This window comes from Canis lupus, chromosome 7 (assembly GCF_003254725.2).
Source record: "Canis lupus dingo isolate Sandy chromosome 7, ASM325472v2, whole genome shotgun sequence".
NCBI classification, from domain to species: domain Eukaryota; kingdom Metazoa; phylum Chordata; class Mammalia; order Carnivora; family Canidae; genus Canis; species Canis lupus.
The window spans coordinates 57,497,924-57,511,498 of record NC_064249.1 but is presented as its reverse complement, the minus strand read 5'-3'; the positions used below and the strand labels follow the sequence as shown (position 1 = coordinate 57,511,498).

The 13,575-nt window shown below is 41.3% G+C and overlaps 1 long non-coding RNA gene across 1 annotated transcript in view; it reads left to right on the top strand.

Moving 5' to 3' along the window:
* The window catches only part of LOC112647910 (uncharacterized), a 43,519-nt gene extending 34,589 nt beyond the window's left edge, over nt 1–8,930 (top strand). The window contains exon 3 of the long non-coding RNA XR_007412091.1: nt 6,576–8,930. This is a non-coding gene — a long non-coding RNA (uncharacterized LOC112647910). The remainder of the gene's footprint in view (nt 1–6,575) is intronic.
* The last annotated feature ends 4,645 nt before the right edge of the window (nt 8,931–13,575 follow it).

Here is a 13,575-nt window from a genome sequence, read left to right as displayed (position 1 = left end):
TGTTGTGTCCTCTATAAATGCTCAGCACTGGTTCCTTGCACTCCTCTGGTGTGGTCTCACCTGCGTGCTGATGACCCTTGGCTCAAACTAGCTCCACCTCTGGGCTCCCCACTGAGCTCCGGGCTTCCTGGATCCTCCCTGATTGCATCAAATTCAACAAGTCTAGAAGTGAACTCACCATCATTCCTCCAAAACTCTTCATTCATCAGGGTTCCCTATCACCTGCTTAGTTAACCAGGAGCCAGTAAGCATCCTATTCTCTTCTCCCTCCTTGCCTTCGGATCCAATGTCTCAAGTCGGTCCAATTTCACCGCCCAGATATTGTCAAATCCTCCTGCCCTACGTCAGGCCTGAACATCATTGTTTCAGCCCCCTCCTAATTATTCTTCCTGTCTCCAGTCTTGCTTTTCTCTGCATTTGTCCACAATGAAACCAGAAGGATGGGCCCAAAATGCACTTCTGGAAAGAAACTATCACGTGGCCTAACACAACTTGGTCTGGAAGAAAGCATGAAGCCAAATAATCCTACTCTATCTCCTAGTGTATATATATGTGTGTTTGTGTGTGTGTGCGCGTGCGCACGTGCGCATGCACATATATATAGTAATTTATGGAGAACTTTGTAATATATACAAAAGTTTTCAAGGCAGTTTTTGACTTACAAATATCTGATATATAAGCATCTCTTACCCAGACGTAGGTGTGTCATTCAGGAGTTCACCTCCGCCAATGTCCTGCTGAAAACAGCCCCCACTTTGCCCTACACCCCTTCATTTCCCCAACCTACCCCCACCCCACCCCCGAATTTTAAATTCTGTGTGAGGAGCACCTCTCCCATGCCAATGGTGCCCCTTAGGGTAAGCAACAGAGCCATGCTGACTGGATATCTCTCCCCTCTTCTCCACTGGACTTTGGTGATTCCATCTTCTCTGCCGCTCATCTACATTCTCATCACCTTTACTTTCCATTTCCTCCCACTGTGGAGGACAACTGCCCCCTTCTTGATCATTCTGGGGACTCTTGTGTGATTCCCCACTACCCTTGGGTCACCAGGTCCCTCTTTAACAGCTCAGAGCTCCCTCTGATGCCACAAGAACCCTAGAAATCTGCTGCAGCTGCTGAAACCCTATAAAGTGGCAGCACCAGAGTGGATCTCTTTCCCATACAGGACAGTGGGAGGGGGTGTGTGAATTGGACCCACTCAGTGGAACCCAGAATTAACTTCCTCACAGAAATAATGCTGTCACCTCGGTTATGTACTATCATTAATACCACAGTTAAGTACAGAGGTGCTAGATGGGACTCAAGGGTCATTCTGGAAAACTAAACTACCACATAAACCCTATGGCTCTGGGAAAATTTGTCCTGAACTGAGTTAGAAAGAACGTTGGGAATGTAACCAACCAATATATGAGCCAAATAAATAAATCTTAGAATCAGGTTAATGCTTAAAAGGCACTGCACCCAAGAACCATGAAAACTAATCTTCGTGTATTTTCAGATGTTCTCTCTAGGGTCCCAGAGCAATTAGCATGGGTTGTTTGCAAGAGTGGCCACAGTCCTGTAACAGGATGCCGGCTGAGGTCAGATGGCGACTATTATTTGGAGTGGTGTAGACAATGCTACCTATCTGAGGTCATTTTCTAATGTTATTCCTCTTGCCCCTTTGCTCCAGCCTGATTGTATTTCCGGAAAACACCAAAGTCATGTTCCTATTGTCCAGTATCCACCTCCCAAGATCTTTGCTTGGCTCTCCCCATGGCTGCATTTGTCCGCTCCTCAGAGACACCATAACTGAGCACCCAATTTAAAATAGCCTCCCATTCAACCCTTTCACTCTCTTTATTTTTCTCTAAAATACATATTTGCCTGAAATGTATATTTATTTGTTCACTTGCTTATTTTCCTTTTTTTTTTTTTCAAGATTTTATTTACTTGAGAGAGAGAATGCATGCATGCAGCACACAGGATGGGGCAGAGGGGGAGAAAGAGGGGAAGAGTCCCAAGTGAACTCCGCACTGAGTGTGGAGCCCCATCTGGGGCTGGAGCCCACGACCTTGAGATCGGGACCCAGAGATCACCACTTGAGCCAAACCAAGAGTCAGACATCCAACTGACTGAGCCACCCCAGGTGCCTCCATTTGCTCATTTGCTTATTTTCTGCTTCTCCAACTAGAACATGAAACTCACAAAGGCGAGGAATTTGTCCCTCATTTTCATGGCTGAATCCCCAAGTGGGTTCCTGATCATTCTGGCACGTAGGAGACACACAATTAAGTACATTAATATTTATTCTTTTTTTAAAAAAGATTTTACTTATTTATGTGACAGAATGAGAGAGTACAAGCAAGGAGAGCAGCAGAGGGAGAGGGAGAAAGTCCCTGATGAAGGACTGACCCCGGGATCATGACCTGAGCTTAAGGCAGAGGCTTAACCAACTGAGCTACCATATTAATATTTATTATTAATATTATGTCTTCTCTCTTGGTCAGGTTTGTTAGACTCTAATTGATCTCTTCCAAATACAGTGCATTGCAAAGACTATTGCAGTGGTTAGAACAGATTCCTGAATCTGGCTGGACTTCTGGCCCCAATACTTACTAGCATTATGACCTTGAACAGATTATCTCACCTCTCAAAGTCCCCATTCCTTGTCTTTTAAAACATACTTTTGGGGGATCCCTGGGTGGCGCAGCGGTTTGGCGCCTGCCTTTGGCCCAGGGCGCGATCCTGGAGACCCAGGATCGAATCCCACATCAGGCTCCCGGTGCATGGAGCCTGCTTCTCCCTCTGCCTGTGTCTCTGCCTCTCTCTCTCTCTCTCTGTGACTATCATAAATAAATAAAAATTAAAAAAAAAAAAAAACATACTTTTGGGATTGTTCATTTTCTAGACTCCAGAATTGGTTCTTTGATGACCATTGGCTCTAATTGTCTAGCTTCATCTCTTCTGCCACTCCTACTCAAATATCTCATTAACTTTCCACATATTGCTTATTTTAATAAATAAACAGCCAAGTGTTTCCCAGGTGTGGCTGGTAGGTGCTCAGTTAAACAACAAAAGAGCATATTTGTAGGGCTTCACTATTGATGAAGATCCTCTTTGGGATGGGGGCCAGGAACATGTATTCTAAACCATTTCTCCAGATGATTCCCCATGTGACAGAGTTTGAGAACCACCAAGAGTTCCAGGGGTGCTGATAACTTATGGGGGTTTGCTCAGATGTCATATAGATCAGTAATCCCTGTTTCCTTCTCTCCTCACACCATCTGGCCCCATGCAGAGGCTCACTCCAAGCTTTCTCTGAGGGCTATTGACCGTGATTGGGTTCCTAAAGCCTTTGGGCATTTCTTTCTGACTGTTCCCTTAGTTTAAAGGAAAAGACTGACCTAGCTTGGCTGAGGAGCCCTTTTTACTTCCAACACTGTCTGATGGATAATTTACTTTCCAAATCCTTTCAACAGTGTATACATTAAATCTATTATAATTTTGTCAATTATACCTCAATAAAACTGGAAAAAAATGTTTATCTTTCAGCTCTCTTACTCTTCGCAGTCCATCATGAGGAAAACTTCAGGGGGAAAAAAAATTTTTTTTTAATCTGATATATGAAGAGCACCATGGGTAAGTCCCGATGCCTGTATTAAGATAGTAAAAGTCAGAGCTTAATAAACTCTAGTGCCACAGAAAGGAAGGAAGGAAGGAAGGAAGGAAGGAAGGAAGGAAGGAAGGAAGGAAAGAAAGAAAGAAAGAAAGAAAGAAAGAAAGAAAGAAAGAAAGAAAGCTCCTCAATGGCTCAGTTGGTTAAATTCCTGACTTTTGGTTTTAGCTCAGCTCATGACCTCAGGGCTGTGAAATGGAGCCCCACATCAGGCTCCACACTCAGGGTGGAACCTGCCAGAGAATCTCTCTCCCTCTCCCTCCACCCCTCCCTTCCCTCCACTTCTGTCATTCTAAAAAAATTTATTTAAAAAGAAGAGAAAAGAAAGAAAAAAAAAAACTTCAAGGGAGTTCCTATCTATCTTAGCTAAAACCTATCCAGGCATCCAGCCCTTGCCCCTTAAGCTTCAGGGAATTAGCTGGGACTTCAGAATTACCTCCACTTACTGTCTGGAGTCTTCTTCCATTTTAGTTCAGATTGCACCTCATCTGGAAGATCTTCTTCGTGGTTTATTGTCTGCAGTTGAGGACTTAGTTAGCATCAGCTGTGCTATAGATAGTGGTCACGGGGAAGATATCGATTTGATCACCTATCCACACTGCCATTTGCCCCTAGACAGCAGTCTTCAGAAGTCCCCCTGATGGAATAGTTGCATTGCTAGTGATTCATTCTCATCTCAAAGAGCTAGTTACTGGCCAGAACAGGAAAGAAATGGTCAGGCTCCATTTTCATATGCCTTGAGGCTTTCTAGAAGGAGTGGCTCCATAGGGAAGGCACAATGAGGCCTTGGGTCAGAAGGCATGCGAGGACCTCCCTGGGAAAAGGTTTATATCCTCAATCCTGGGACTCAGATGGAAGAGCTCATGCTTGCAGGAACTGTCTCGGAGCAGCACATGCTAGAAGGCCCTGGGACAGGCAGATTTGAAACTGTTAGTACCTTTAGCCCCAAAAGAAGGGTCTTAGACTCTGTTCACTACTGATACAAACAGCCTTATTTGTAGCATTGTTATTAAAAATAGCCCTTTGGGGGCACCTGGGTGGTTCAGTGGTTGAGCATCTGCCCTTGACTCAGGGTCCTGGGATGGAGTCCTGCACCAGGTTCCCCACAGGAAGCCTGCTTCTCCCTCTGCCTATGTCTCTACCTCTCTCTGTGTGTCTCTCATGAACAAATAAATAGAATCTTTTTTTTTAAATAGTACTTTTGATATCTACTTATATTTTGCTTATAGGTAGGTTCAGATTCTTCAAAGGGTGAGGTTAGTACCTATGATGGCCATGTCATATTACCATAGGCTGCCCCAGAAAGGCCACTGGGCTTTCTTTATTTATAGGAACAGTTGAATATGATCAGAAGTGGACATGCCAGGCATTCAGGACCTGAGCTGCCAGGACGTGCCTAACCTTCTAATCCTTTAAAAATAGGAACTGAAAATCCAGTCCCATGTTTACTGATCAAATGTGACATCGGCCCTCAAATTCAAACTGGGATCATATACTCAAATTGCTTCATCTAGCTAATTTTAGTAGCTTACTGATGACCAGAGAAGGTCTCATTATAAAGTGGCATTTGTTAATAGAGCTCCGGGACCCAAATGGGATTTCCCAGGTACCTGACACAGGGTAACCCAATAATGCTGCCTCTTAGTCACAGACCTATTTAATCCAAGATTTTTTCGAATTCATTTACCTAAGAAATTAGAACATTTGTTACAATTAATTTGGCAAGGAAAGACAGCCAGCTGCTCAAGTGAGATCCCAAATTTTGTAACAAATTGAATAAACACTAATTTGTTGATGTGATTATAGAATTAGCAAAATGTTCTGCTCTTCAGCATAAAAAAATTAAGATCTGAGTTATTTCATTATGGCTTATCTCTATTACAAGTTTTTAAAAAAATGGAGAATCTGTGTTGATAACAAACTCAAATAATCTGTTAAAAATAAAGACCACTGGAAGCTTAAAACTTCTACCTGTAAGTTGTGATCTCTATGTGGCCTTCATTCTTTTTCTGTAATAGAGAGCCCACCTGCTACTTGAAATGGTGCTGATCCCTCCTGGATTCTCAATTGCCTCCCCCCTCCATTATAGGAAATATACCTTTAATAGAGTTGGGTTTAGGGGCGGTGGGTTTTGGGTTTTTTTTTTTTTTAGAGGGCACACGGATGAGCCAGGGGGTGGGCAGGGCAGAGGGATGGAGAGAGAGAGAATCTCATCAAGCTCCACGCCCAGCACGGGACCTGACATGAGGCTCCATCTCATCACCCTGAAATCATGACCTGAGCCAAAATCCAGAGTCAGACTCTTTTTTAAAAAAAGATTGTATTTTATTTACTCATGAAAGATACAGAGCGGGAGAGAGAGAGGCAGAGACACAGGCAGAGGGAGAAGCAGGCTCCATGCAGGGAGCCAGACGTGGGATTCAATCCTGGATTTCCAGGATCACGCCCTGGGCTGCAGGCGTCACTAAACCGCTGTGCCACCAAGGCTGCCCCAGAGTCAGACTCTTAACCGACTGAGCCACCTAGGTGCCCCCAGCATACATTTCCATTAAGGCCTTATATTGTATACTCTCTATATGCATTCCACTATTTGCAACAGATTTTCCAGAGTCCAGAAAAAAAAAAAAGTTTTTTTATTATTTTCTCATCATTCAACTATAAAGGAGATTAATTTGCAGAAGTGACACCTTTGGCTCAGAAAAATATCAAAGTACAGTTGGGAGAAGGGAAATATGTACTTTCTTGCTGCCCTTATTTCCTTAAAGAGGGAGCAAAGATACTGAAGAAGGTTTCCCAGCCTCTGCTCCTGCCTCTCACTCCCTGCTTGCCTCAAAACAAGGACTGACTTACCTGTTTGGAATTGCAGGGGGCAAATCAGGGGCTCACGTGTGGTTCTTTCTTTGTCTTCCTGAAGGTTCTCCAATTCTTCTTCAATTCACTGGTGAGCCATGAACTATGAACAGCCAGCAATGAATGCAGCAAGGAGAGCCCTAGACCCGCTGTTGGAGGCAGGCCTGGAAACCAAAAGCTCTGGTCTGCAGTGCCTGGGCTGTGTGGCAGGCTGGGATTCTGTTTCCTGCAGAGATGAGTACCCACACCTCCACTCAGGGCAGTGAATGAGAAAGCTCTAGATTTGGCATCAGACCAGAGTATCGGAAGACCTGCTCCAACTCAACATACCAGTTAATTATTTGGGGATAATTATTTGATGGTGTTCTGTAGCCTCAATTAATTCCTATATCTGTTTTGTCTTTTTGTATTTTTTTTCAAATTAACTAGAAAACAAGAAGAATAATTATATTTTATATATATATCTTTCCACTCACCACCACCCCCATTCCAATCACCAAACCATCTACTTTATAGTCCTGAAGACTGGATTAAAAGACTACTGGAATTTATGTCTTTGCGTTTTACCTTAAATAATACTGGCCAAGGCGGGGAGGGGAGATTATTGAAATCCTAAGCATCTATATCCAACACTAGATGTCACTACCCTGATATTTTGAATTGGGTATTCAACTACTATTTTTTCCAATCTGTTTTATGTTCTTCCTCAAAATAATAGTAATAAATGCCAGAGTTACTGTAGATTATCATTAGCCAGATGATTCTTGTGGAGGATGTTTCTCCTTGCCTCTTGCCTAGGCTCTGAGAGCATTAAGTCTGAAGTGTAACAACCTCAGTATGGTCTAGAGCAAAGGTTCTCAATCTTGGTTATATATTAAAATCACCTAAGAGATTTTTTTTTAACATACCCATGCCCGAGTGCCTCCCAAAGATTCAGATTTAAATGCTATAGGGTAGAATTTGAACAGCAACATTCATCTAAAGTTCAGGTGGTTTTAACCTGAAGCCAAAATGGAGATCTCTGACTGCAGGTGACTGGCTTCTAAACTTGAGGATCCATCAGGACCACCAGCGACGCCCTTCTCCAGACCTCTAAATCAGAATTTCTGGTATAGACCCCAAAAATCTGTATTATTCAATGATCTAGCTGAGCCCTGGACCAGCACTGGGGAGTTGCCAGATCTGGTTTCCACATCTCATATTTTTAATGATCTTTTAGACACATTATTACCACACGATCTGCAGGATCTCCAGTTCAACCCAATCATTTCACACATGGATATTTCTAATGAGCCTGTCTTTTCCCTTTCCATTCCTCTCAAAATCGCTACAAGATTTGCCCCCAAAATGTGACTTCACTTGAAGATATTTTGGCAAAGGATACATTTTGTCAAATCAAAGGTTCCTCTTGAAACATAAAATCACTTTTTAAAAAAATTGCTCCATGCTAAGTACAGAACTTTCGAGCATCCCAACTCTAGTCCATACTTAATCTTCAAAAAATTGGGATCAATCCTCTCCCAGCTATAGCCTGTATTCACCTCTCTGTCCCATCAGCATCTGTAGCTCCTTTCCTAATTCCGCCAGGTGTCGCCTCACCCCTCACTCCATCACTGATCCCCACCCCAGGGATACAAATCAACAATGGTTTGGGACTCAGAACTGGGCTGAAGATTGATAGTCTGCAGATGACTAGACCTAAAAGCTTGGGAGTTTACTGACTTCTCCCCCTAAATCACATAAAAATCTCTTCACCCTCTCCTGCCCATGCTTTATCAACACTATCTGTTGCTCAAGAAATAATTCCAGGTGCCCCATCTGCCACTCTTTGGGGGGCAGATTGAGCTACAGGATTGGGTATGTCTGCTTACAGAAGTGGAAAGGGACATGTTCACGGAAGAAAAAGCTGATGGAGCATGGGAATTAAAACTGGCCATTGCTTCAGAAGGCTGGGTTGCTGATAGCTTAGTTCAGCTCACTGCATAGGACTTGCTCTGTGTTCTTGTGGGGCTCCCACTCTGGTCCAGCGAGAACAGCTTCCGGGTGCTGCTCCAATGTCTCAGTCACCCTAGCTGCCTCTTGATCAGCCTGACGACTCAGAGCACTCCCTTTACTTTTCAAGCCTGCACCCCCATTCCATGCAAACTCCCTGTAGGACATACTGTCTTTTTTTCCCTTGGGTAGTGGCCTCCTCTGCTTCTTCTTCATTTATTTCTTTTAGCCCACAGAAATTTCCCAATTTGCGTGTTCGCTCTATTTTCTGCCCTTTTGTACACCTGTCCCCCCTCATCTCCCTCTACAGAGCCTTCACACTATGTCCTTGAATTAATATTTTCTGATCTGCATTCTCCCCCAAATTTCTTCACTACTTTGCTTCCTCTTGGCAGAGTAATCTGTGCAATAAAACAGATGGAATCTAGTAGTCTCTCTTATGCTGATTTGGATTGTATGATTGAAGCACATTTTATCAATTTCACATCATCTGCTGACAAGACGTAAATTCTGTCAGTAAGTGACTGAGCAGAGCAAACAGTCTGTCCTCTTATAATAAAAACATATTATACAGCATTTCATACCATAGTTCAATTTTGCAAATATAGCATAAATTCTGTATGCACAGGCAAGAAGAGAAGTATATTTTTATCTAAGTAAGTTGATGCTGTTTCCCAAGTAATTTTCAAGGCTTATAAACCTCCAAAATCATCAGCAAGATCGACTACAACAGATTAGTCATGAAGAAATGTCTCCATCACAAATAAAGTTCATTATTAGATCCCACAAGAATTTTATAATTTTATAATTCTATGACATTTTATAATTCAGTGGCACAGAGGACAGTAATATGGAGCCAGTGTTAGATGTAAATTCTTTCTCATGCACCTTGCTGTCATTTCAGCCCGTAACAACTGAAATTGATATCCAGTTGAAATCAGATGGCAAAGTTCTTGAAAAATATAATGATCCCAAACAGTGGTCGCCTTTTAATGAACTTTGAAGAAAAAGGATTAGACATCTTCCATTCATTGTTAGTGCCTGGTACACATAATAATCATTTATCATATAATGTATTGAAGCTTGATGCTTGCCTGAGGGTCATTCCATTCTCCCTGGAACAGTCACAGGAGCCGCTCCTCTTTCTGAAACCAAAACCTAGCTCTTCAAGGGTGTGGAGATACCCATGGAGGAGAAATCCGGGCAATGGGGAGAGTGGGAAGAGCTTGGCAAAGTGGGTACTGGGGAGTCAAGAGAAGAACCAGTTTGGTGGCCTAGGGACAGCACACAGAATAGAGAGGAGAGAGGAGGGAGTGAGAAGGAGAGCTTCTGTGGAGCTTGGAACTGTGGGAAACAGCAGAGTTATTTAAATACTAGTAGTAGTATTTAAATAAATACAATTATATTAAAATTAATTGCAGTTATATTAAAATGCAATATAAATTTCCTGCTTCCAAATTCTCAAGAAATATTTGGTAAAGGACTGAACAAAGTTCAATGTGTGTTTTATTTATATGTGTAATCATTTAGAGACTGGCCTCACAAAGGACCAGGACATTTAGGTCCCACCTGCTGGGCTCTAATATCCAGATGCCAGGAAATGTTTAGGTGATGATCGTCTTTTAATAACAGTAACAACATGGATGAACCTGGTGGAGGTTTTGCTAAGTTAAAAAAGCCAGACTAAGACATATGTTGCATTCTATCACTCATATGTGAAACCTAAAAAAGAAAAGAAAACTCAAATTTGTAGAAACAGAATAAGACAGTGGTTGTCAGAGACTGGGAAGCAGGGGAGATAGGAAGAGGTTTAAAAAGAATACAAGCTTTCAGTTGCAAGATGGATAAAATCTGATAATCTAATGCAGAACAGGATGACTATAGCTGCTAACACTGCATAGCTTAATTGAAATTTGATGAGAGTAGAACTTAAAGTACTCACCAAAAAATAAATATGCCAGGTGATGGATGTGTTCATTAATTTGATGGGGAGAATCCTCTCACAGCCTAGCTGTGTGTCAAATCATCAAGCTGTATGCTTTAAATATCTGACAGTTGGGGTGCCTGGGTGGCTCCATCAGTTAAGCATCCAAGTCTTGGTTTTGGCTCAGGTCATGATCTCAGGGTCCTAGGGTCGAGCCCCTTGTCAGGTTCTGCATTCAGCAGAGTCTACTTGAGATTCTTTCTCTATATCCCTCCCTTCCCCCTCCAGCCCCTGTTGTCATGTGCTCTCTCTCTAAATAAATAAATAAAATCTAAATAAATAAATAAGGGGCAGCTGGGTGGCTCAGTGATTGAGCATCTGCCCTTGGCTCAGGCCGTGGTCCTGAGGTCCTGGGATTGAGATCCACATCGGGCTCTTCACGGAGAGCCTGCTTCTCCCTATGCCTATGTCTCTGCCCCTCTCTCTTTGTCTCTCATGAATAAATAAATAAAATCCTTAAAAATAAATAAATATATATGATAGTCTTATTTATCAATCATACCTCAATAAAGCTGGGGGGAAATATAATACACAAGAAGAACAATCATACTGAATATGGAGGACCAAAAAAAAAAAAAAAAAACTAAGGCAACTACAGAAAAATACTTTAAAATTAAAAATAAAAACAATAAGAAAAAAAAAAACAGTAAAGTTTGCAAGTCATCCAAAGTCATACTTCAATAAAAATGTGATATCAAATAGAGTTTACAAAATAAAAAATAAGGAGGTCAAAAAACAAAAAGAAAAAGACTTGTAATAAAGCTGCTGGTTGATTCTAAGTTCACCCTGAGAGGCCCTGACAGTGAACATGGTGAAATTTTATGTCTAAAGTTAGAAACTTTCATCACAGTTATCATCAGCATAACCAGTCAAAAAGAAAAAGAGACCTCAAATAGCAGGGAGAATAAAATGGAAAAATAAAGTATGATTCTTATATCCAAATGGTGAAATCATTAGAGAAAAATCAAAATAACAGATCAAGACCAGAAAAGAAGGATTCTGTATTGGAAAGGAAATAGTTGCCAAAAGATCAAAATAGACTCAGCATTGCTAATGTTGGACAAAATCCAGTTGGAAACTAGAAAGTTATTGGGAGAAATACAAAAGGTGAAATAAAAGAAGAGAGAATAATGACAATAGTTTCATGACTTGAAATCCTATCATTGGGGCACCTGGGTGGCTCAGTTGGTTCAGCTTCTGTCTGCCTTCAGCTCAGGTCATGATCCCAGAGTCCTGGGATAGAGCCTCGCATCGGGCTCCCTGCTTAGTGGGGAATCTGCTTCTCCTTCTCCCTCTACCCCTTTCCCCAGCTAGTGTGCTGGCACTCTCTCTCTCTCTATTAAATAAGTAAAATCTTTTCAAAAAATTTTAAAAATCCTTTAATTAGTAGATGCCATTTTCCTCACTTGGTATTTTTATTTTGTTAATAATTTAAAACAACCATTTGCTGCAAAAATTTCACCATTTTTCAGATGAAAAACCCAAGGGTGATTTGCCTGATGGCATGTAAGTTAGTAGTGGGGGAGTTAGAATTTGAACATGGATGTGTCTTTTTCTAAACTTTGTTCCTTACTGCTTGCAGTCTATACCATTATTTTAGTGTATTATTGTAGAAATACCCAGGTAAAGTTTATCGTTACAAAAACAGATTCTGAGAGGAAGAAAAAGATTTTCCTTACTGCAGAAATACCAGGCAATGCTGCATTACCTCATGTTGCTAGATGAACCCACGGACCTTCACATCAAATAAACACAAGAGCAAGCCAAATAAACTCCCACCTGATGGTTGCCTGAGATGTGAAGATTACTTTTAAAATGAGCATGGCAATTTCTTCTAAATGAGCTGGGTAAAATTAAAACCAGACTAATCCAGCAATCCTAAAACTCAATGAAGCCCTATATATTAAAAGGGATAGACACTACAAGTGTTTCTTAAATCACATAACCCATCCAAGAATACCATGAAGATATGCTCCCAGTTGCTTTCCTAAGGAAACATTACTAAAACATCTTTTAAATTATTTTTTTAAGTTAACATACATATGCCAAGAAAAAGTATATTTAAGTGTAATCTTTCAGGAAAATAAAACAAACATTATATCCAGGAACACAGAAGCTGGGAGTTCAACAGCCAGCTACTTGGGCCTTGGATTAATTTCTTTAAAAGAAAAAAAAATAGGTGATAGGAGAAATCAAGTAAAAGGTAAAACATTGTGTACACTTCATGAAATTTCACTTGGGGAAAAAAGTATCTGAGGTTTTAAGAGGTTAACTTAAATAACCTTGAAGCCCATTTTGCCCTAGGACTATCTAGATGTTTTCAGGAGCAGCAGATGCTTATGCTCCATGTATACATCTAAGAGATGAGCAAAAACAAAAATAACCTTGCTCCCAGGACAATGGAGAGCTTCAGCCACAAAGTAGGTCATAGCATCAGGCTATTTCACCTCCCACCCCGTGTGCACTGCCTGTTATAAATGGAGTCAAGTGACACGGGCTTCAGTTTCCATTACCCTAAAACATTCCTGTAGTGAGTTGCTTCTGAATGAATCATGTGAACCCCCAAGTCCCCTTTAAGCTTTAGTGAGAAGAAATAAAACCTTTTCATAGAAATATAGGAATTTCCAACATCAGACCAAGATTGATTCTTGTAGCATCGACTTTCATTAGAAATGTAATTGTTGGGTATAAATATTAGCACTGTTCAGACTAGAAGGATATATTTTGTTTTCTTTTGTTTTCCTTTGATTTTCCCCCTAATATTAATAGTGATTTCTCACTTTCACCATAGCCCTTCGGCAATTGGAATGTTATGAAAAACAGAATGCCTTTTCTGGCATTTATTAAAGAGAGAGTCTCATGGCCCCAAAAGCAAGATAACATTGCCCCTTCTCAATCTATCCTCCTCACTGGAGCTAGAGAAACCATCTGATTAAGGAATCTGAGCACATTTCCCCCCTATTTAAATCTTTAACTGATTTTCCTCCTGAGTGATAAAGGTCCCTCATGATCTAATGTCTCACGACACTTGGGCCTATCTGCCAACACATTTCTAAGGCATTCCTCGCCCAGCCCTCTCAAACCACCT